The sequence below is a fragment of the Pongo abelii genome, chromosome 18 (assembly GCF_028885655.2).
Source record: "Pongo abelii isolate AG06213 chromosome 18, NHGRI_mPonAbe1-v2.0_pri, whole genome shotgun sequence".
Classification (NCBI taxonomy): Eukaryota; Metazoa; Chordata; class Mammalia; order Primates; family Hominidae; genus Pongo; species Pongo abelii.
In genome coordinates this window covers 35,277,764-35,302,643 of record NC_072003.2, presented here as the reverse complement: position 1 = coordinate 35,302,643, position 24,880 = coordinate 35,277,764, and the positions used below count along the sequence as shown (strand labels likewise).

Sequence of the window (24,880 nt, the reverse complement as noted above, 5' to 3'; positions counted from 1 at the left end):
AATTAGGGAATCAAAATTAAAGATAAAGAACCTGTAGACACAGGAGACTCTAAGGGTGGACATTGAATTCAAGAAACCACTAAGACTTTGGCAGCATAGGTTTCAAAAGAATTTAGATAGATTAGAAGTGTCATTAGATTATATATCAAATCATCTACTTCTTGGATAATTTAACTAATGTCAAAGCAATCTATTTTTCAGACTATTTTATAATTAATTCATTAAAAATTTATATTTATATCACACATTATGCAAAATTTTGATTATTCTTTTATCAGAACTAATAAGTGTGAAAAGGCTGACAGTGGAATAGAAACTGCCCACAAGCCTCTGGACACTCACAATGACTGAGTCATAAGCCAATAATAGAGCTGAAGAGGATGAGATAATAAGGTCCACCCAGTACATGACCACAAAGCAACTCACCAGCAGGAGGATGGTCTGGGTGGCCCTTTTCTCTGGGGAGGTTTTTGGAGACAGGTTGGTTCTATGAAGGTATTGGGATCGTCTCTGATGCCTGGACAGGAGAATTACCATGTATGCACTTGAGAGCAGCATGATTGCTACAAAGAAGACATTCGTAAGCAGTGGCAGCATGAAAGACAGCTCCTGATAATGTAGCTTATGGAAGTATTTGCTGATACTTAGCACATTGGTCTTGGTCCCATTAGAAGAAGCCACAGTGGAGGAGAGCAGGTTACTACTGAGAGACAAACTGAGAACCCATAGGAAGAAGAAGGAGTGAAAGATGTAACCTGTGAACTTCTGTTTAATCCTTGCAGACCAGGAGGTGCCAGGGCTGATGGCTACAGCCTGGAGCATGCTCAGGAGGCAGGTGGTGCAGATGGAGAGGCTCCTCATCACCCTGTGCATGTAGAAGAATGTCTTACACTTGAAGTCACTCTGAAAATACAGTGACTCAAACAGGTCTGGAGATGCCAAGAAGACCACAGTGAGGGACATCACTAAGTGGACAAGGGCTAGGTGACAGGTGATGAGGTCCGTGGGCTTAGGCCTCTGATCCTGAAGGAGTGAGAAGATTCAGAAGAATAGGAGGAAGTTGTTGGCTGTGAGTCCAATACCAGCTTGAAAAAGAAGGGCAGTTGTTAGCAGTACCTTAAGTGGAACATGGTCATCTTAATGATGAAGAGGAATTATATTTTATATAACTGAAAAAAAGCAATAGACCTCTTATCATCAATGTTTGTTACTGTATAGTCAAAATTATTACCAACCTTACCATTTTAATTTTACCCATTTATCTTGATTAACCCTCACTATCTCACATAAAAATTTTAAATGCAGCCTGAGTATTATATTTTATAACAAATAACTCATATATATATCAAATATCAACACATCCACAATCACACCTATGTAGGGTGCACATTATCTATACTCATATAGTACCTGTGGCTCACTCCTCAAAAAGAATTTCTTTACTTTCTGTATTGTTTGCTTAATTTTCACCACCCATAATAACATGCATATAAAATAAATCATGGATGTTTTTACAACTGAACTGAGGTAAACTTTGTGCTAATGGAAAAAGAATCACCAAAAATTTTTTTGAAAAAAGTTGCAGCGAATCAATCCAATATCCCATCACTCTAATGCTTTTCTTATTGCCTCCGTTTCATATTTAAGTACCCTTCTAATTAGATAAGGCTTCTGCTAATGATGAAGATAATCTGTCATGAAGTCAGATGCTTATTAACCTTGACACCATCTGTACTTAATTTTCCTTTGTCATATTAGCTAAGATATTCACAGGATCTGGGGTTTAGGATGTGAACATTGCTGTACTAACTGTATCTTTTCAAAATGGTCCTGGTTCTCTTGAAGCTTAGTTTTAATATGGTACTCCTCATCTAAACCCTCATCATCTCAGAAAGGAATTACTAAAAACCCTGCTTTCAATTTTCAAGGGAATGAACAACACATTTCTCAAGTTTATGGCATCCATAATTTTACATTAAAATGCTTATGTGAAGATCTTTTTCTTGAGCCTTCACTTAATACAGAAATACCCTCCCATGCCTTCGAAAACACTTTGCTCTTCAATAGTAAAGGGAATTTTCATCATATGTTAATTGAAAGATCTCTGTATCAAAATAATTTTTCTGAAATTTTACTGAATAGTTTAAAAATTGTTCTCTTGTTATTTGCTCTGGATGCTGGCATTATTATTTTATTAAATCAATTCAATACTGGTATAGAAAAATTCAGCTGTATAATACTGAAACAAAATCTGTAGGCACTCTATTTTTCTTCTGAGATGTAAAAGTATTCAATTGTTTTCAAGGTCACTTAAAACTAACTGGTCCCTAAGTGTAAATATGTAAGGCAACGCAGATTATGTGATAGTCTGTGTTTTTGGCTCATACTCAGAAAATAATGGTTGAGGTAGACATTGCTCTAAGGCTCTGAGACCACTTGATGCGTATGAGTTTATCAAAAAAATTGCAGCAAATAATTTTTACTTTTTATTCAAGCACTTAATCTATTAAAGGGACATATTTATTTCAACTTACAGAACCAACCAATTGATAGTTCTCAACAATATACATCTGCACCCCCAGCTCAGTTTGAATCTGTTGCCATATTGCATTCAGGAGAAACACCAGAAGAATATCGACAGAAAGTCTTAATGATCTTCACATTATAAGGTTCACAATCCAGTACAAGTAAAGCAAAATTTGAGTATGAATCACTAACACATATGGAATTATTTAATAACTATGGACCAGAATCTTTTTATTATTATTCTTCAGGTATTGTAGATTATCTAACAAAGAGAGAGAATAAATGTAATAGAAAAAGTAACATAAATAATAATTTTAATATTTTCTCTTTTTACCCCTAAGACATCCCTCTCACCATTTTTCATTCATGCCCCTACTCTGTAAATGACTCTCATGTGACCTTCTACTCAATGGGACTCTAGGTCATTGGTGCTGAGCCTGGACACCGAGGAGGACTATGATTCTTATGGATTGAGATCAACAGATAAAGTACAAGAGTATTAAATATGAATTTCACATAAATAAAAAGTGAGTATATATATGTAATATGTAATAATAGTTATGCATAGGAATTCTACATGCAAATGTTTAAATATTTTATAGTTATATTAAAAAGTTATTTGTTTTCTTTCTGAATATTAAACTTAACTGTATGCTCTGTATTTTTATTTGCTGAGTCTGGCAATTCCAACATAAAATAATTATGAGATCTGAAAACATGGTATACCACTGAGAGAAATTAAATAGAAGAAAAAAATCCACGAGGTCATATAGGTTGATCTGAGTGTAAGAATCGGGTCCTATTTGATGCAGTACACACTTAGAAATCTAAAAGCAATTCTCAGCACTCACTATGAGATCTGGCAATCAGCTTGCCTTTGGGTTGAGGGTGAAGCCCCTGAGCACTCTCAGAAGACAGATAATACACATAAAGTTCATCTTCATTATTCTCACTTTCCTCTCAGGATATTCTTAATACTGTAAGCCCCAAAGGATATGCACAATCGTGGATGTTAGGGAAAACAATACCTTTCAATGGACCAGTAACCAAAGGCTGATTATAAAGTCAACAGCCTTGATCAGACATCAGAAGAAAAGATTGTCATGAGAGAAAGAAGCCATTCACAAACCTGTCACTATTTTGCATTACAGAATATGCTATTTTGGACAAGATAAAGTTTGATTAAATCTATCTTTTCATTATTATATTAATATGTACTATTTAGAATTGTATTTTTAATGATATGTTTTAATAGTTTTTTTACATTCTTCCTGACATATATTTATGCTTAAAAATCCATATCAGAAAATAAATAACACCTTGTTTTATTTTTACTAGTTTAATAATGAAAGGTGTCATATTCTCATCAATTTCACCGTATTCTATGAACAGTGTCCTAAAACATATTACTGGCCATCAACTATGATTATGAAGAATGAAGTGATTATGAGAATTGCACATGACCTAGTTGGCAGGGCAGTAGGTCTTTTTATTCACTGGCAATAGTTGGTAAACTGACAAACACAGCTGGCAACATCAGAAAAGGGAGTCACCTTTTCCAGCTAAAACAATTTTATAAATATCGTTTGTGTATTGTACAAATGACAAAAGAATGATTTTGGCAAGTTCCAGATACCATTGAGAAATGAAACTGGAATGCATCTACTATTCTATTGTAATTTAGCTTAGCAAAGAGTGCAGATGGTAGCACAGTGCTCACAAGTGCAGATATTCACAATCTCAAGACATTTTATTTTCATCTCATCTGAGAAAAAAATATGGGAGAAGAAAGTGTCACTGCAGAGGTAGGAAACAAAAAAACCACCCGGGAGGGGCTCGATCACTAATTCTGAGCTATAACTTTTTGGAAATCATAAAATTATGTCTGCCAGTGCAATTTTTCTGATTACCAAACTCTAAAATTTTGAGCAAAATATAGGACTTTTTTTCCTAAATGCTTTCAAGGTATTTTACCATCATATCCCTGTGCATCAGAGTAACAGAAAAATTATACTCATATTAACTGTGTCAAATATTGTATTAAGAAGGAAATGGAGGGCATGTCTTTCTGCTCAGGTACCCTGATCAGGAATGATTAGGATCCATTAAGACCCATCTTTTCAGACATCTTCCCTCTTCTACATGAAGTACAAGGCTTTTAACATGAACTCGTTTAAGAAAAACTTAAAATTCTCTCATGGTACAGATATAGAAAAGTTTGCTACTGATCAAATTTCTTAAGGCTTTCATGCCCTTGTGAGTAAAAAATGGACAACTTCTGTCATTGTCGTTTTGTTTCTTCTGTTTGCAACAGTGTCTTGTTTTCATTCTCTCTGTCTTTCATTTTAAAGAAACATAGACACTAAAAGGCATTAACCTTATTAAATACACAAAATGTTAATTATGAATTTCAACAATTGAGTTAAAAATTACTTGTCACTTGAGATACTAAATTTAGAAGATTTCACAAATTATTATTCTCTCCTAACTAATCTTATACAAGTGAATACACACATCTTGTATGTTTCAGATCATTTAGAAAATCTAAATATCAAACTAAATTTAAAGAAATATTTGAAATTGTACTGGATATTACCAGCCTCTATTCATGTAAGTTGGTCACTCACACTACTGAGTTTTAATATATAACAAAAAAATGATGGTGCCAGATAGTTTGTGTTATCAAGAAAAAAATCCTTCTGGTAGCAATTACTATAATCCAATAAAACATAATGTTTTATGGTCATCTGCTAATTTATTGGTATTGTGAAATGTTGAAAATATTTTATGCTATGACATCATTATTTAAATAGTGCTAAAGTATTAAAATATATTGAAGTATCTCTAAACCATAAAAAAGATATATGATTAAATTATTCTAAATTAGTTCCATTTGTTGTGTGTTGAAAGATAGAATTCTTCATAAATACATAAAATACTTTGTTATACTAATTTATCGTAATCAAAAATAGCCTAGTAAAGCTTCAATTCAAATGTGATATTATAAAATCACAAATTTCATTACATGAGTATGTAAATTTGTGTGCTCATAATATTAACATTTATATTTCATCTGGAAATTCTTACTAATTAGTCATAATTCAGTGAGAAGTAAAAATAAAATTATGAGAGAATCACAGACACTATGAAGAAAATCCTACCTCTTCCCACCGTTCACCTGAGTCTTGAGCACTCACTAGTAGTGAAGGAGAAACAGATACTCAGCAGCTGAGTCTTGGAGTGATTCTGTGCATGTGGATTGTGGTCCCTGAGACATGGTTCTAAGAAAGAAATGCTGCCAGTTTGTTTCCCCCCAGGCCCATAACTGTGTTCTCTCAGCAGCTGCAATTGAAACATTCTGAGCAAGGACCTATCCTAATTGAGAAAAACACTGTGATTAGCCAGATTGAGGTTGAAGCTGCACTTCAGGAATCTGTGTACCTTCTGGCCTCAGAGGAAGGGGAAAGACAGCAAATCACAAAGGGGAGATTTACTTACTGCAAGTGGGGAACTGGAAGAAATGGGAGAGGCTGTGTGGTCAGAGGTGGAGCAGTGGAAGATATCATGGAAAGAGTCAGCCTTCTGCATTTGTAGAAATCACAGGGAGTTATTGAGACAGTACAGAGTAGGACATTGCCTTTGGAAAAAAAAAAACAAAAACAAAGATTTAAGCTAGTATGCTAATGAAAAAACAAAATTTTCACAAGTTTTTCTTCACTTGTAAAAAGACAAGTCATAAAATAAACGTTTTAACATTATTAAAAAAAAGAATATTATTTGGCTCTGCAAGGCACACAGAAGTTGCTGGCATCTGGAGACAAAAGTTAGGTTATTTTAAGAAAAGTTAAGAAAAATACAAAAACATACCAAAACAAAGATGTCTATTAAAATGATGTTGGCCTACAAGAAGAATAACTCCATTGTTTAAAATGTTTTTATATACATAGGTCAAGTTAGATATAAATACTATGATCTTCTCAATGTTTTCCTTTAACTCTTGACTCATAAATTATATTGTCAAAAGTACCACAAAAATAATTCCAGGGATATAGAAAACACTAGTTACAGTATATTTATTGCAATTTCTGTTATACCATTAACAAAAACCAGAAATATTCTAAATTCCCAACAAAAAAAGACAGATTAAGTTAATTGTGGCAGAGTTACAAAATAGAAAACTCTTCAGCCAGAAAAAGCATTCTGAAGAATGTTTATTAACATAGAAAAAAATTCAGAATATGTAAAATGAAAAAAGGGAACAAAAACAGTGATACAGTATTTTGTCATATTTGAATAAAAATTACATTCACATGTATGTAGAAAAAGAAAGGTGATATGCTGAGATGTTAACTGTAATTTTTATGAATTGTAGAAATATAGAATATAGTAAATATATTAAAATATAGATGTTAAAATATATTCCATTTTTTTGCATTTTCCATCTTTTTCTATGCATGTATTGCTTTGTAATAAGAAATTACCATAAAATCTATTTTAATTCAACATCAAGAACCTTGTTTGAAAATAAGAAAACATTGCACCTATTATTAAGATAATAATCATTTCCTTTTGAAATGTAAATAAAAATTTGGCAGTTTCGTCCTTGGCATTCCGAGGGAAAGGACCATTCATAATGCATGAGTTTGTTTCCCTGATCCTCAGTAGAACCGCCCAAAGCAGCAGTCAGGGAACCACTAAAAATGAGTAACTTTCTTAGTTCCTGCCAAAGGTGTACCTTCTCTTTTTTTCTTTTTTTTTTGAGATGGATTCTCGCTCTGTTGCCCAGGCAGGTTCAAGTGATTCTCCAACCTCAGCCTCCCGAGTAACTGGGATTACAGGCACCCATCACCACACCTGGCTAATTTTTATATTTTTAGTAGAGACAGGGTTTCACCATGTTGGCCAGTCTGGTCTCGAATTCCCCACCACAGGTCATCCGCCCTCCTCGGCCTCCCAAAGTACTGGGATAACAGGCAGAACCACTGTGCCTGGCCAGCACTCCTAAACAGTGCTTTTGACTTGACATTAGCACTTCCTCTGAGGCTAGAGGGGATGTCTTCCATGGATAATGACCAAGGACATCCATCCTCCCTCATTGGTCTGGCCGTGCCTTCATTCCTCTGCCTCTTCCCCACGGGCTGGCTTCATTCCTCTCTGGCTTAATTTGGGGTATGCATGCTTGTGCCCATTGCTCTGATAGGTAGACTTGGGTAAGGCTGATACAAAAAAAAAAAATATTTAACCTCCACAATTACGCATCATTCTCTCCATAACTATCTCCAAATTCAAGGGCCAGACATGCATTTTTGAAACATCTCAGCAGCTCTCTCCTGCCACTTTTTGTGCTTCTTAAGAGTCAACACGGCTTTTCTTTTGTGAAGTGGAAGTAGAGAGTCCAGCCCTTGTTATGGCAATGAAATTCCCAGGAAGGAATAAATCATAGGAATTTAAGGTTGTGGGGTGACATTGTCCTGGGGTGCAACTTCAGTTCAAGAGGCACATGCAATAGCCTGCACTCTTCACAAATATTCATGCTGTGAAAGATAAAGAAGAGATAAATAACATCCCAGATCGAAGAAGACCAGGGTGGCAGAACCACCCAATTCCATGTGTGAGCCTGGGATGGATCCTTGGCCAGGAGAAAAATAAATATGGCAGACAGAGAAATATCGCATAAAGGAAAACATAGCATAGAGAGAAATATAGCATAAAGAAAAATATAACATAAAGAGAGATATAGCATAAAAATAAATGTAGCATCAAGAAAAATATAGCATAGAGATGAATTCAGCATAAACAGAAATTCAGCATGTTGGAACCTCTGGCAACATTTGAAATGTGGTAGGCTGCCATGTGATTAAGGCATTAAATCACATTTTGTGAATTTGAAAGTTGTAGTACAGTTATTGTAAGAGATTGATTTTCTTCTGAGACAATAACATTAAAGTATTGGTTGGAGAGAGACAGAGAGAGGGAGACAGAAAGGGATAGAGAGAGAGTGAGAGAGAGAAAGAGTGAGACACAGAGAGAGAAAGAGGGATACACACACACACATGCACACATACAGAGAGAGAGATTGGAAGAGTAAATATGGCAAAATGTATAATGTTGGTGAATCTAATAAAGGTACTTTGTACATTTTGTAACTTTCCTTGTAACTATTCCATAAGTTTGGAATGACTTCAAAACCAATTATTGTTTGTTTGAAAGAAGCATGTGTCACTTCATAAAGCACTGACACCTGCTGTAAACAGTAGGAATTGTTGATGAGGCAGATCAGATTATTTGTTGTGTAGCCAATCAATGAACAAGACATACCTGCATAGTTAGAGATGGAGGACAGACGGACTAATGTATTCCACCTACAGGCAGGAGGTGTCTCCTAAGAACAGAACCTGTCACTTTACTATGCTCCCAGATTAAATTAGATACTTCTCTATCATATATTAGAAGCATGTATGTGTGTATACGACTCTTCTCACCATATATGAAAGAAATCATTTTACTTTTACTTTGCCATTCCTCAAATTATTTCTTCTTTTCTCTAGAGTAATATATTTCAAATGCGTCCTGCAAATTGCCTTCCTGAAATAATAGTTGTTGCAATGTTAAACAATATTGTGGTAAAGAAATTTTCAAATTAAGATTTTATGAGACTGATGCGCTGCCTCCCACACTAAGGAGGCAACTTCGATTCAGATTTTAATACCTGAATACCTCAATACCATTTAATACCTGAATACCATTGTGAGGGACAGGATTGCTTTAACACAGTGCAGTGACTATTCAGAGTTTGGAGCTACTGAAAAGTTGTTGCATGATTTACTTGGCCCTTAGTTTCAGAGCATGGAAAATTATTTTGGAAGTTTGTTTTGATTTTAGAAAAGATTTTAATGACTTTCCCTAGAACAAGTTTCTTTAGATCTAAGACAAACTGACTTTACTTAGAAACATATTTCTATAACAAATGCTATGGAAAAATGGTGTAAAAAAATGGTTGATCATTTATAGAAGTTACACGGTTCATGTCTGTGCACCCAAGACATAATGTGACCGGTATGCATCACATTTAAAATCTGTCTTTATGGGGCACCCCTCTTAGAACATGACATTTCTATTTGTTGTCTCATGTTGTTACCATGTGTGTCTCAATTCAGCAGTCTCTGTTACCTGGCGCTTTCAATTTAAATGACCAACTGTAATAACAGCTTTTTTTTTTTTTTTTTTTTTTTTTTTGGTGAGACGGCATCCACTGCATTGCCCAGGCTGGAGTGCAGTGGTAAAATCTCGGCTCACTACAACCTCCGCCTCCCGGATTCAACCAATTCTCCTGCCTCAGCCTCCCAAGTAAATGGGATTACAGGCGTGTGTCACCATGACTGGCTAATTTTTTTTTTTTTTTTTTTTTTTGAGACGGAGTCTCGCTCTGTAGCCCAGGCTGGAGCGCAGTGGCGGATCTCGGCTCACTGCAAGCTCCGCCTCCCGGGTTTACGCCATTCTCCTGCCTCAGCCTCCCGAGTAGCTGGGACTACAGGCGCCCGCCACTGCGCCCGGCTAATTTTTGAATTTTTACTAGAGACGGGGTTTCGCCATGTTGGTCAGGCTTGTCTTAAACACCTGACATTAGGTGATCCATCCGCCTCAGCCTCTCAAAGTGCTGGGATTACAAGCATGAGCCACCTCGCCCGGCAATAACAGCTATTTTTTTTAACAGAACCCATTATGTACCCTGCCCTGTGCATGATGTTTGAGATTCTCTTTGTGTCCAGCTTTTAAGGTATAAGATGTCCAAGGTCATAGAGTTTGTCAGTGGAAGGACAACATTTAAAACCCAGGGTTTTTTTTCTGGTTTCCCTCTGGCACCCTGCGTTGCTCTGCAATTCAACAGGAATACCGTAACATCCAGTTTACAATGCAACCTTTAGTCTACACAAACACATTTTGGGCAATGGCATATTTGTGTTGATACCATAAGTCTTTCAGTATTTCCCCTGCTTTATATGTTCTTCTGCAACATAAAGCTGAACCTGGAACTTAATCTTAATCTTGGAGTACCAAGAAAAAAACATAAAACTCTTACAAATCTACTTGCATGTAATCGACTGTTAGAGAAAATCAAAATGTCCACTTATTACACAGATTTTAAAATCCATCTTTATTAGTTCATTTTCATACTGCTATAAAGAACTGCCAGAGACTGGGTAATTTATAAAGAGGTTTAATTGACTCACAGTTCAGCATCGTTGGGAAGCCCTCAGGAAACTTACTATCATGGCAGAAGGCGAAGGGGAATCAAGGCACCTTCTTTACAAGGCAGCAGAAAGGAGAAGTGCTGAACGAAGTGGGGAGAGCCTTTTATAAAACCATCAGTTGTCGTGAGAAGTAACTCACTGTCACAAGAACAGTATGAGGGAAACTGCCCCCATGGTTCAATTACCGCCACATGTCTCTCCTTTAACATGTGGGGATTATGGGGATTATAGGGATTAGAATTCAAGATGAGATTTGGGTGGCGACACAGAGCCAACCATCTCACCATCCATAATATTAAAATCACTAATACTAAATTGTGTTCTTATTATACGCTGTGTAAATTGTCAGATTTTGGAATATCTTGTAGATGTTTTCTCAGTTTTTAATCTATGTGCACATTTTGTTGAATACCATCTAGCCAGGTGCTTTGTGCATGGTGTATGTAGCTTAATATCACGTTTTCTTATTTTTAAGAAATAATGTTAAATGCTAAGAGAGGTTAAAAAAGAATAAACACATTTCAAGTTGAATTAGGAAGATGAGTATACCTTTATTTACAAGTGTTATCATGCTGTAATTGAGGCAAATTATGACATGACAAAAAGAACAAACAAAAAAAGTATAAACAGGAAAATTCATCAAAGAACTGACTGTGCGTTTGGACTAAATCAAGCTTAGCTGGTGGGAACAGGAGCTAATGACTCTTCACCCTCTACTCAGGCTGCTTTCCTTGATTCTGTTCCATTATTACAGATTGTATATTGCTAGTTATTCTAAGTACATGTGATGCTTGCCATGAATGGATTGAGTTCCTGACAGCAGACATTTAAGAGCACACTACCATCACTCTACTAGAACTGTTTAAAGTGGTAAATTCTCAGTGTTGGCTTTACATAGAAACGGCATTAAAGACTCAATTAGAAGACCATGTCATCATTTCTAACCCACAGATGTGATTTTTTTCTAAAGAGCTTCCTCCCCATTATTCCTTTGTCATGGCTTCAAACATCAGTTGTACCATCCCCAATCCTAACCTCTCCCCTGTATGTGAAACTCTTATATCCCACTGACTATGTAGCATCTCTTTCTGAATATCTAACATCTTCTCAGACTTCTGGTCTCTCCCACTTTGATCTTGCAAGCATGCTTCACCCACCGTATTTCTCTCCAGCAAACAGGTTTGTCCTTTACTTCCTCAGACCAAAATCCTTGAAGTCAACCTTGACTCTTTTCATCCTACAGCTTACCCAGCAGAATATCCCATGAGTTCCACATTCAAGATATGTGCATACAACAGCCATTTATCACCATCTTTCTCTGCCATTATCTTGTCTTTATTAGGGCAGTAGCTTCCTTGCTGGTCTTTCTATAACATTTTCCCCTTGTCCCTGTTGCCTAGAGTGTATTCTCAACACAGCCAGCATGATCCTTTAAAGACATAAGACAGTTCGTACCACTCCTTGGTTCCAAACACCTCAAATGATTCCATTTCACCTTGAGTAAAAGCCCAAATCCTTACATTCATTCATAAGACAATACAAGATCTAGTCCCCAACCCCACACACTTCACCTCTGTCTTCTGTCTCCCCTTCATTCACAACGCTGAAGCTATGGCCCTTCATGGGGTACCTTGAATTTGCTGAACATATAATGCCTCAGGGCCTGTGCAGGTTCTGACTTCCCTTTCTGGAATACTCTTCCTCAACTTATCTGCATAGCTGGCCTCTCAGTTTTTGCAGGTCTCTCCTCCAATGTCATGGTAGTAATGAGGTCTTTGTTGGCCACCATATGTAGAATACTAGAATGGCCACTCCTACCCTGGCACTCATTGTCCTTTTCATCTGCTCTATTTTACTTCAGAGCATTTACTAGCATCACATGTACGTTGACTTGTTTGTTCCTGTCTCCCTCCCAAACACACCGGAATATAAAGTTCCTGAGGGCAAGACTTTGTTTTGCTCACTACTGTATTCCCAGAACCTAGAAGAGAGCATGTACATAGCTGGCACTCAATCCATACTTAATGAATGAATAAACGAACCACTGAAGATTGAAGGTCCCCTATCCTTTTGTGACTGCTTGAAAGTATAATTTGCATGCTTGGAGCTATTAATAACACTCAAATTATATTAAAACCCAATAAAAGACATAAATGTTTTCTATCAGAAAACAGCACTCAGTAAAGACTCATTCATCAATGTCATGATTCACTCCTCCATACATATACTTCATTAATTGAAAACTCTGGCTGGGCATGGTGGCTCACACCTGTAATCCCAGCACTTTGGGAGGCCAAGGTGGGTGGATCATGAGGTCAGGAGTTTGAGACCAGCCTGACCAACATGGTGAAACCCCATCTCTACTAAAAATACAAAAATTAGCCAGGCATGGTGGTGTGTGCCTGTAATCCCAGCTACACAGGAGGCTGAGGCAGGAGAATCGCTTGAACCCAGCAGGCAGAGGTTACAGTGAGCTGAGTTCACACCATTGCGCTCCAGTCTAGGCGACAGAGTGAGACTCCATCTCAAAAAAAAAAAGTAAAGAAAAAATTGAAAACCCTGTAAATTCATATTTTGCAGTTGCATGTATTTTTAAACATATAAATTAAATACACGTATTTAAAATTACAGTTATTTCTATAGTTTTTTATTTTTATATTGTCTCATAGATATCAAGTAGATAAGTTAGGGATGGCTTGAAAAAAATAAAGTTATGAGGACTCTAAATCATTCCTCCTTTAGACCACAAAGCTTGGTAAGAGCCAGCTTTTTACAGCCTAAGTCCCAGCCACTGTAGAAGCCTCTTTTGAGGAATGAGGACTCCAGTAAAGATGGGCCACCTCTCATTGCTGTTACACACTAGGGTCCCAAAAATAATGTATCTCTAACTGGTCACACAAATTTAATAACCAACACGTATTTGACAGATTTAATTATATATTTATTTTCATTCTCATTCCTAGAAATGACAGTCTTAATTCTGACAGTGTCAGTGTTAAAAATCAGCACTTGCTCTTGTGCCTGAAACTGACAAGTTTCATTTCACCCATGACAGCCTACTGCTGTCACACAGAAAATATGATTTGAACTTGGATCATTGATGTGACAAGCAAATGTCACCGCTTGGAGAAGCCAAGCATGTAACATCCAGTTAGGCAGAAATCACTGTAATAATGTCTCGTTTTTATCAGAGTAGTGAGTGTTGTCAAGAAACAATGTTACTGCCCTTCATCTTCACAGGACCCCCCCAACACTGATACACACATCACTGAACACATATGTCTTCCCAACAGTATTGTAGCATTTACCCTCAGTTTGACTGAATTGCATGAAAACCATGGTTTGCAGGGACTTATTTAAAGTTATATTGTTAGCCAAATGTAGGTATAATTGAAATATATTTATAAAATTATGTAATAATTCATAGTAGAGTTTGAAAACTTTGGTGTCAGGTTAAAATCAGTTAGTTTTAGACCGAGTAAAAATAGTAGATATGTAAAGTGTAAAGTGCATGTTGGTGTACACATGCCAGAGTGCATAGGGAAAAATGGTATAGGAACTGGGTATACAGGAGCTTTTAAAAATCAAAAGGAAACAACAAAACTAAATCCTCACTGTTAGGAGAACTTACAAATAGGAAATGTTCATAATTATACGGAGAGTTTCAGAGAAGAAAAATTTGTTTACAAACTCAAAGCCCTTCCATAACTTTTTCGAAACAGGTCAGCCTTTGATTTGCTGGGTGAGGGAGCTCCATTTGTGAAATCCTAAGCCTAAGCAAGACTGGCTGAGTTTTTGGTCAGAGCAAGCATGGGGACACACTGGCATCTCTGCAGGTAATGAAGTGCTCCAGGCCTTGAACTGAACAAAGTAGGACTGGGTGTTCCCACTGGGCCTACCAGTTGACCCAGGGTTGCCATGGTGTCCAGGATCCATAGAACACATCACCTGCTCCCGCCCACACCTGGACCTGCCTTCTCTGCAATGGACTGGGAGACAGGAGCTGGTGTCTATACAGTTCAGCCAGGGAGGATCTTGTCTGGCATTCGCTGCCAGATCCCAAGGCATCCTCAAACAGAAAAATGTCAGGTATAAAGAAAGGGATACAGCAAAAACTCTCAACTTTTAAAATTTAATTTAAAAATATCAGTTAAAGAGGAAAACAATTCAAAAAGTGCTTTTTAACCAGTTTATTTTAATTCAGAAAAATGGAAATATATATTAATTTCCAAGCTTTAGCTGTAGAGCTAAAACTCTCCCTTTTGAATCTTGTTCTACAGGCAACAGAGACTTTTTTTTGGCAAAAAACAACTCTTAATGATCATCTAAAACTTCAAGGTTTTGGTTACTATAGAATAAGGCAAGAACTTAAGACCCATGAAGTCTATCTTTGTGCATGCTCCTTCTACTCTAAAAAAAAAAAAAAAAAAAAAATCCCACATTATTTACAGTCATCTTGCTTACAGCTAATTTGGCAGTGATTTTCATTTTTTGCTATTATTATATAGTCACACTAACTCTTTTAAAATATTTCATTCATTTTTAGAATATTTCATTGTACCACATAATTATAATGACAAAGAGCAGTACCATAAATAGGTTTGGCATAAAAACAGCTGGCTCAGGATGAATGCACAGCACACCTGTTGGGAAATTCAACCTTGCAAGATAAGATACCAGGAGAGAAGCCCCAGTGGTGAGTGCCTGTCCCACCAGGTGCCTCAGGCAGGGGCACAAGCCACCTGAGCCTGCAAGGTGATTAAGTGGAGCTTGTGTTTTTAAAAAAAATCTTCCACTACTCTATATTTACCTATTGTAAGTGATTTATAATTTAGCCCAAACTTGGTCATTGGGAAACTAGCTATGGCTATAGCAGGCAAGAAAGGTAGAGTCTAATAGCAAGAAAGAAATCTTCCAACATTTTTAAGACTGACCCAGAGACTAGTTGATGAAGACTCACCAGACTTCATCTCTGGAGGGAACATAACAGGCATGATCTTAATCCCTGTGATGCCAGGAATGAGCAGAAGGACTGGAACCCCCAAAGACTTCCTGTCTCTCCCAGCCCAGAACACCTTTCCCTGCAAGGGTTGGTGAAATAGTTTTATTCTATACAAATGCATATCTCTCTGGGGGAAATTACATGAGACATGCTTCAACTAATGTCCAGTGCCCCTGCCACACACAGGTGCTACCAGAAGGTAATGGGTGTGTGCAGTGGACTCAGTGGGGGAAAGCCTTTTTAGGAAGGGCCGTGTCTATAACTCAAGTGAGAGTGTGTCGTACCAGAGCTATTCAAAGGCCACTGCTAGAACGTTATGGGGCACCCAGGTAAACAGGAAGGAAAGGAGAAAAGCAAACATGAGTTTAATCTACATGGAACATACTCTCTCAGAAGCATAGGGCACAAAGTTATACCACTACTTTCCTCGAAATGCTTTCTAGCATGCTGGTGTTCATTTTATAAATGACACATGCTTTTTCTCTTTTTTTCTCTCAGTACATCACTTATACACAGCATTTCTTCTCTCTGTGAGAGTAAAGAGATGCTCTTTGATGGAGAGAAATCTGCATTTGAGCCATTGATTATGCAATAGTGCATAATCACTCTCCTAATCTCAAAAATGAGAGCACTAGATGCGAGAGTGGGTTTCTTATGAAGCCCTTTCATCTCCTTTCTTCCTTACTGGTGCAGCTGTCTTTCTATTACAAAAGCTTTAAGCAACAGAGACTCACTTTGCAAGCCAACCAGTAATTGTTAGGACATGGGCATGTGACCCAATCACGGCCAATGAGACATACAGGAAAGTGTCTTCCAGGGCATTTTGGGGATAAACTCTTCTTCTGGATAAATCTTCACTCCGCTGTTGCTGCATTGGACATTGTCATTTGGAATCCAGTGTCAAAGCTCTTGGGCACCAGGTGTAAGCTATGAAAATCCTTACAAAATTGGCCCAGAAGCTTGACATTGTTGAGCCATTAAAACAACAGTGGACTCCTTGATATTGAAAAAAACAAATTTCTATTATATTGGACACTGCAGGTCAAATACTCTGTTACTTGCAGCAAGAAAATCCTAATTCCATAAGCAAAAATAAAGAAGAAATGGAGCACAAATGCTTTCCTAAAACTTAGATTTCTAGGAACCGCAGACTTTCAGAAAATATCTATACACTTAGCAATATAGGTCTATACATGGAAGTACAGAAGCCATATAACACACCTCACACCATTTTCCCCAAGAAAATGTTTGGAGCAATTGTAATATGTAGAATTGATCCCGAAAATGCATTTTATAAGGAAATATTAAAATACGGTCTCGCTCTTTTCACTGGCTGCAGTGAAGGGGCATAATCTTGGCTCACTGTAGACTCAACCTCCCTGGCTCAAGTGATTCTCCCAGCTCAGCCTCCTGAGCAGCTGGAACTACAGGCCTGGACCACCACACCAGACTAATTCTTCTATTTTTAGCAGAGATGGGGTTTTGCTATGTTGCCCAGGCTGGTCTCAAACTCCTAGGCTCAAGCGATCTGTCAAAAATTGCTGGAATTATAGGTGTGAGCCACTATGTCTGGCCAAATCATGTTGATATACTGTACTACTTAATGAAATCTAAATCTTCAAAAGTTCAGCTTAAACATTTATAAAAATGCTGCAACTGCACTCTAACACTAATAAGGTAAATCATATTCACTGCAGATTTGATTAACGCCCAGCAGATGAGGGTTGTAATCCCTCAGGTGTCCGTCTGCTTTCCTGACTTTCCTTAGTGGCCTCTCTCTCATCATCTCTCAGAGCAGCTGGTCTTGGCATTTCATAGAAAGTCATTCAATCTCTCTCTCAAACGCTTCCAAAATAGTAATTAAGAAACAAAAATTTTCACAAAGTTATCCAACCCATCTTTTAATGTTTTCCTTGAAGAAGACAAAAATGCCACCATCAGTCATAGTGGCTCACACCTATAATCCCAGCATTTTGAGAGGCAAGGCTGAAGGATCACTTGAGGCCAGAAGTTCAAGACCAGGCTGGGCAATGTAGAGGGACCATCTTTCTATTATAATATTATTAAATTTTTTAAATGCCACTAGTTCACATATTTAGACACCTTTGTCACTACTGCTCAGTGGAAAGGCCTGTCTTGGTTTAGCAGAATTCTACAGGATGCCCTTTTATTTGGTAAAATGGGAAATACTGGGATCTGGTAGCTCATTCATCTAACTACTAAAATAATACCACTCATGCCACATTTGGATTGTTAACTTTTCAAAGATTTGAAAGCCAAAAAAATCCATTTAACACTAAAGTTGAAAGTAATTTAAACTGTTTCACATTAAGAAAGCAGGTCAAGGCTGGGCGCAGTGGCTCACGCCTATAATCCCAGCACTTTGGGAGACCGAGGTGGGTGGATCACCTGAGGTCAGGAGTTCAAGACCAGCCTGGCCAACATGGTGAAACCCTGTCTCTGCTAAAAATACAAAAATTAGCTGGTTGCAGTGACACACACCTGCAGTCTTAGCTACTCAGAAGGCTGAGGCAGGAAAACTGCTTGAACCCGAGAGTGGAGGTTGCAGTGAGCGGTGATTGTGCCACTGCACTCCAGCCTGGGGGCTGGGGGGAGGGGAGAGAGAGAGAGAGAGGAAAGAGGGAGGGAGGGAGGCAGGGAAGGAAGGAAGGAAAGGAAGGAAGGAAGGAAGGAAGGAAGGAAGGAAGTCACAATCCTGTTGTGCTGTAGGTGTTCATGTTCCAGCTTTTTGCCAAAAAACAAAGACATCCTTTCTGTATGACAAACTATTCTCTGACCATTTCACAATCTTTGTTGCATGCATTAAGGCTTTTGGGGTGATGATAGAAAAGGGTGTGTTTTGTTTTATTATTATGACCTTCAAAAGAGTAGCAAGTTATTCTGCTGTACTTCCAAAAACTGTAGCTGGGAAGAACAATATAGCAGATCAGAAGCTGAAAATTATTTTCAAGCACTCAGAAAATGAATGTATGTACATGTTGTCTGTTAAAATAGACAACCATGGTGAAATCTCTTTGTGGGGAAATGTAGGAATTTTTAGGAATGCAAACATAATGCTACTTCTCTGGGTATAACCACAGTAACAACGGCACAGAAAAATACGTCAGAACTAGAGGAAAGATGGGGTTATATGCTCTGAGAATCAAAGCCTCCCATGGATTCTTACTCTGAGAGTGCCTAGAAATAAGAAGCTGAGTTTCATCCATAGCAGCATGAAATGCAGAGTGGGAAAAGCAGGAAGGAAGTTCTAGTAGTGGCCCAAGCTCAGTGGCCGGCACTGGTAACCCTAGAACTTTAGGATGCCAAGGCAGGTGGATTTCCTGAGTTCAGGAGTTCAAGACAAGCCTGGGCAACATGATGAAACCCTGTCTTACAAAAAAAAAAAAAAGAGAGAGAGAGAGAGAAGAAAAAAGAAAAGAAAGAAGAAGAAAAAAAAGAAAGTTCTAGTAGCCACAGAAGTCAGTTGCTTTGACTATGGGATATGATGTCAGAATTTCAGGATTAACAGAAACAGCAGGAAAGCAGGCAGACAGATGGCAGAGATGTTTGCTGGAACCCTCAAGCCTTAAGAAAGAGTCTTGAATATGTTAACATCACTTTTGAACACTTTAGCGACCACAGCTGTCAGTCTGTGAGGAAAAGCCCTGCTGGCCATTGAGACTGGTGTGACAGACTGGCCTGCTGTGGGAAACGTGGAAGGGCTAAATTGGAAAAGCCTGGGTAGGGCTGGCCAATATTTTGGCTTTCCTGGGCCACATTGGAAGAATTGTCTTGGTCCACACATAAAATACACTAACACTAATGATAGCTGATGAGCTTTAAAAAAATGCAAAAAAATCTCAGAATGTTTTAAGAAAGTTTACACATTTGTATTGGGCTGCACTTAAAGCTGTCCTGGGTCACATGCAGCCTGCCAGCCGAGGATTGCACAAGCTTGGCCTAGGGTTTCTTGATGAGATGGAAACTGTGATGGAGCATTCAAGCCCAAAGCATTGCTTTTTCACAATAGTTTTGGAGAGTAACCAATTCGCATTTTCTGGGTGGTTGTTCAGGTATCACAAGAAAAGAGTCCCTGAGAAAGTGCCAGCTTCTAGGACAACAGCACAAGTCACGTCTTCAACCTCCAGTCCTCTGCAATGTACAAGGAGAAAACAATCATGCTTCCTGTGGCCACCATGACACCTTTATCACAGCCCATGGGTCAAGGAGTGACTCAGGCCCTGTCTGGCTCTTTCTTATAATGTGCATTTTCACAGTACATGGGGCAGTTGCCAGAGATGTTTGCTACTTCCCTAGGAGCACTGATGCATTTCTAATACCAGGATGAAAACCAATACCAGACCACAGAGAGAAGCGACTTCTCAAATGCTGCTGCCTTGCAGATGTTGTGGCTGAATCTAATGTTTTTTTAAGAGACAGAGTCCTGCTCTGTCACCCAGGTTGGAGTGCAGTGGTGCAACCTTGTCTCACTGCAGCATTAACCTCCCGGGCTCAAGCACTAATTCTCCCACCTCAGCCTCCTGGGTAGCTGGGACCACAGGAAAGTGTCACTACACCTGGCTAATTTGTAAAACAAATTATTTGTAGAGATGGAGTCTTGCTAACATAGCAAGGCTGTTCTTGAACTCCCAGCCTCAAGCGATCCACCCACCTTGGTCTCCCAAATCATCAGGATTACAGTCATGAGTCATGGCACCCAGCCATGGTCTAAATCCATAACTCACTGTCTTAGTTGTGACCTCAGGACACCTCAGATTTGCCATGTAAGAGTTTGCGTGGCCATCCGGTTTAATGATGATTAAACTGCTGTTGAAGATGCTTCATAGCAGTTCTTAAATTACCATGATGAGACATTAGCAACTGAGGCCCTCAAAGAGTTGTCCCAAATAAGCATAAGACAACAGAGCCTTTCACCAAAAAGATTCCCCCAGACTCATTTAAATACAGAAGATGGTCAGGTGCAGTGGCTCATGCCTGCAATCCTAGCATTTTGGGAGGTGAAAGTGGGAAACTTGAGCCCAAGAGTTCAAGACCAGCCTGGGCAAAGTAGTGAGACTCCATCTCTATAAAATATTTAAAAATTGGCCAGGCAAGGTGGTGCATGCTTGCAGTCCCAGCTACTCAGGAGGCTGAGGTGGGAGGATCCTTTAAGCCTGGGAGATGGAGGCTGCAGTGAGCTGTGATCGTGCCCTGGTGGTCCTGCCTGGGTGACAGAGCAGAAGTGCCAGCCTAATGTCAGTGCTTAAAGGACAGGGCCAACTGAGGTATTTCTACATCACCATGAAAAGCTCATGGGGGTGGTGGGAGGAAGTAGATACTGAAGTCATCTTTTTCTGAAGTAATCACCTCTTTGTTCCAGAAAAGGTTAAAATGAGGCATCTCTCTCCTGGTGTCTTCTCCCCCAAACTCCTCCACAGCTTTTTTTTAAGATTCCAGAGCAAAAAAAATAGCCAAGTTGTCACAGTCACAAATAACTGATGGTCACAAATGCATGATCATCAACATAAGATCATTTATATTTTAAAGTGTGGTGTACTAAAATAAGTAAAACATGCATACACAGGTCAACAGAGGTTGCCGTAGAGATGGTCAGCCATATTGCACCCAGTTTTATTGTTCATCATTGCTTGGAAGCACATTCACTGTAATTCTCATCTTCCCAGAATACTAAAACACGCATGCACACACACAGGCTAGACAACAGTCGAGTGTCATGTTCCTATAACATTTAGGTGATGCTCTTATTTCATTTGTGCTCTTGGAACCATGAAAACTCAGAGCTGCAGGATCTCTCTGTTCAGAGTATTATTCAACTTATTACTTTTATAGCTGTAGAGAATGAGGTCAAGGCCAGAATGGAGGCTAGGAGGAGGGTTCTGACCAGAACCTGAGTGTGCCCCTTTTCCTGAGGGCAAGATGGTATGAGAAAGACACCAGGCTGCAGGATGCGGTGGCTCATGCCTGTAATCCCAGCAGTTTGGGAGTCCGAGGCAGGCGGATCACCTGAGGTTAGGAGTTCAAGACCAGCCTGGCCAACATGGTGAAACCCTGTCTCTACTAAAAATACAAAAATTAGCTGGGTGTGGTGGTGCATGCCTGTAATACCAGCTACTCGTAGGCTGAGGCAGGAGAATTGCTTGAACCCAGGAGGCAGAGGTTCCAGTGAGCCAAGATTGCGCCATTGCACTCCAGCCTGGGAAGCAAGGGCGAAACTCCGTCTCAACAGAAAAGAAAAAGAAAAGAAAAAGGCACTTGGGAAATGCGAACTTCAGACCAAGGAAAGACTCTGTCTGTGACATTTGAGAATGATGTCTAGCACACATAAAGCACCACTTTTAGGACATTAGAGAGCTCTGGGATGTGAATTTTTCCTTTATCTCTAATGTGTTCATCTAAATGCTTTAAGAGTGCAAGTATTTTTTTGAAGCTATACTTACAGTGAAATTATTAAGTGACAGCTGTAGGTTTTAAGACTGTGCTTCCAAAATACACACATAACTCCTAATTTCATGAGAATACTCATAAAATTCTAACTTAAAAAAAAGAAACAACCAGACATACTTTCCACAAATCCTACTCAAGAGACTGTTGGAGGAAAAGTGGGGGCAGAGAGCACAAGGAATGATAGAAGAGTGAAAAAATAAGAAACATCACAGCATTCCAATAAGAAATTAAAGATGTCTTTTCTTCCCTCAAAAAGCTCTCTGGAGCATGGTGTGGTGGCTCACACCTGTAATCCCAGCACTTTGGGAGGCTGAGGCAGGAGGATCACTTGAGCCCAGGAGTTTGAGAACAGCCTGGGCAACATAGCAAGACCACCATCTCTACAAAAAATGCAAACATTAGCTGGTCATGGTGGCTCATGCCTGTAATCCCAGCACTTTGGGAGGCTGAGGTAGGAGGATTTCATGAGCCCGGGAGTTCAAGACCAGCCTGGGCAACAGAGGGAGGTCTCGTCTCTACAAAAATAAAAAATTAGCCAGGTTTGGTGGCATGTGTCTGTAGTCCTAGGTACTCAGGAGGCTGGGCTTGAGCCCAGCAAGTCAAGGCTGCAGTGAGCTATGATCGTGCCTGGGTAACAGAGCAAGAGACCCTGTCTCAAAAGAAAAAAAAGAAAAAAGCTCTGTGGAGAACACAGTAGCTGTGGATTCAGTGCACTCTTCTTGCATGCTCAGATCCCTCTGTTGCAACTAGGGCTTCAGATGTAGTCAACGGCAAGTAACACATGCACTGAATACATTTCCTTATTATCTATTTAATAAAGTCAATCCCATCAAAGTAGCCTACTTGCTGGGGTCTGATGCTACTGAGCAGTTCCCTAGCCTATTATCTCCAAGTTTCTGTTGCAGCTTTCTGCTGAGTTTTAACATCAGAAGAGATACAGCTTTGGAATATGATTATTACAAATTCTTGAGACTGCCTCCATCTGCAGTCTCATGGCCATCATCACATCACATCATGGCCAAGACACGGAGATGTGCCTGTGGTCCCAACTATTTGGGAGGCTGAGGCGGAAGGATCTCTTGAGCCTGGGAATTCAAGGCTACAGTGAGCTGTGATCCCACCACTGCACTACAACTTGGGCAACAGTGTTTATTTGTTTGTTTTTTCTCTTTTTATTCTTCAGAGACCCTGTTTTGTTTTGTTTTGTTTTGTTTTAAGTATGCTGATAGTGAGTATTTAGTGAGCTGGAGCTAGGGGGGTGGGGTTTGGTACGGCGGGATAGTGGAAGTTGTTGAGGGGGAGAGGAAGTTGTTGAGTGGCAGAGGAGAGGAGGCTGGAAGGGCAGGCATCCCACCCAAGCCACCCTCCTGAGAGCATGGGGAGCTGGCGCAGGGTTTGAGGTCGGCGTTTGGGTCAACATTTGAGGTCATCACGTTAGCGGACTTGTCAAGAAGGGTTCAGGAAGAGGACAAAGCAAGGCCCCTGCATTTGAGTGAAGTTTGGCCAGGTGGGGGGCGGGGCAGGAGTGGGCACTGGACAGAGTTAGGGTGGAGCTCCCAGGTTTGGGTGTGAGAAAGAAGGGAACAAGGAATACAGGCTTGAACCTGGGGCAGTTGGTTTGGAGCCAGACAGGCAGGATGAGAAATGAATGAGGAGCCGAGGCCGGGCACCAGTGAGTGAGGACCAGCAGGAAGGGGACAGCAAGGTCACGGGCCCTCCAGGAGCTGGCGAGGGTCGGGAGGAGGAAATGAAGTGGGGTGGAGACACATCCGGAGCTTTCCCTCTCCGGTCCTGCAGGAGGTGGACATCTACACTGTAAAGGTGGGAGACTGGACCTTCACCCCTGCTTCTGCCTGCAGGTGAAGCAGAATGACTATGTGCATGCCCTGGTGGCTTACTTCAACATCCAGTTATAGAACTGATAACAGGTGAGCTTTCTTGGGGGTCACGTCCTCCACCAGAGATTTCAATGGAATGATCCCATTTAGCCCCCACTACAAACTCATGGGGCTCTGTTATTATCCTTGTCTTGTGGGGGTGGAAAGTCTCCATCATGCAGTGTTGAAATCAGAATTTGTACATGAAGCCATAGCCCTGAATTGTTCATATCCCAGGACCCTCTTCCCCTTCTCTGACTCTGTGCCCTCATTCTTCACTCTCTCTGGATCTCTGTCTAACCCCCATCCTGTGCCCTGACCCTGCTCGGGCTCTGTCTTTCCTCCTCTTTCTAGGACTCTGTCCTTCCACATTCCTGTGCCCCTCTGTCTGGGTCTCTGTCCCCTTCTCTGGGTGTCTGTTGCCCTCTGCTCTCTGGTTCCTCGCCATCTCGTCTCTGATGTCACAGGGCTGATGCAGATGTTGCTGTGTGACAGGGACGCCTCTCCTCCTCACAGGGCTCTGCCACTTTCCACTTCCAGGAGGGCATCCTGGCCATTTCACGTGTGGACTTGAACTTGCCGTTGGACTGAGATCTTCCTCAGAAGCTGCTACAAGATTGGACCTCATGTCCCTGCCCTCTTTGTGTGCTTTGTCAAGCCTTCGTATTGTACTCAGGGCTGTAAGATGGTGGTTGTCCTTCCAGTTTTTGTCAAAAATAAATTGTTTAAAAATTTTCATATTAAAAACATTACAAAGT

At 39.7% G+C, this 24,880-nt stretch overlaps 1 long non-coding RNA gene and 1 pseudogene across 2 annotated transcripts in view; one reads left to right on the top strand and one right to left on the bottom strand.

The window, feature by feature from the left end:
* LOC129050751 (uncharacterized) overlaps window positions 1-24,880 on the top strand; it is a 32,905-nt gene extending 8,025 nt beyond the window's left edge. Inside the window, exons 2-5 of one of the 2 annotated variants that reach the window (XR_008514496.1) lie at window positions 2,948-3,053; window positions 15,325-15,474; window positions 24,043-24,173; window positions 24,639-24,880. This is a non-coding gene — a long non-coding RNA (uncharacterized LOC129050751). The remainder of the gene's footprint in view (window positions 1-2,947; window positions 3,054-15,324; window positions 15,475-24,042; window positions 24,174-24,638) is intronic. The other variant, XR_008514497.1, reaches the window with a different exon arrangement.
* Window positions 241-1,119, bottom strand: PONPYGV1R-PS1876 (vomeronasal 1 receptor ponPygV1R-ps1876 pseudogene; annotated as a pseudogene).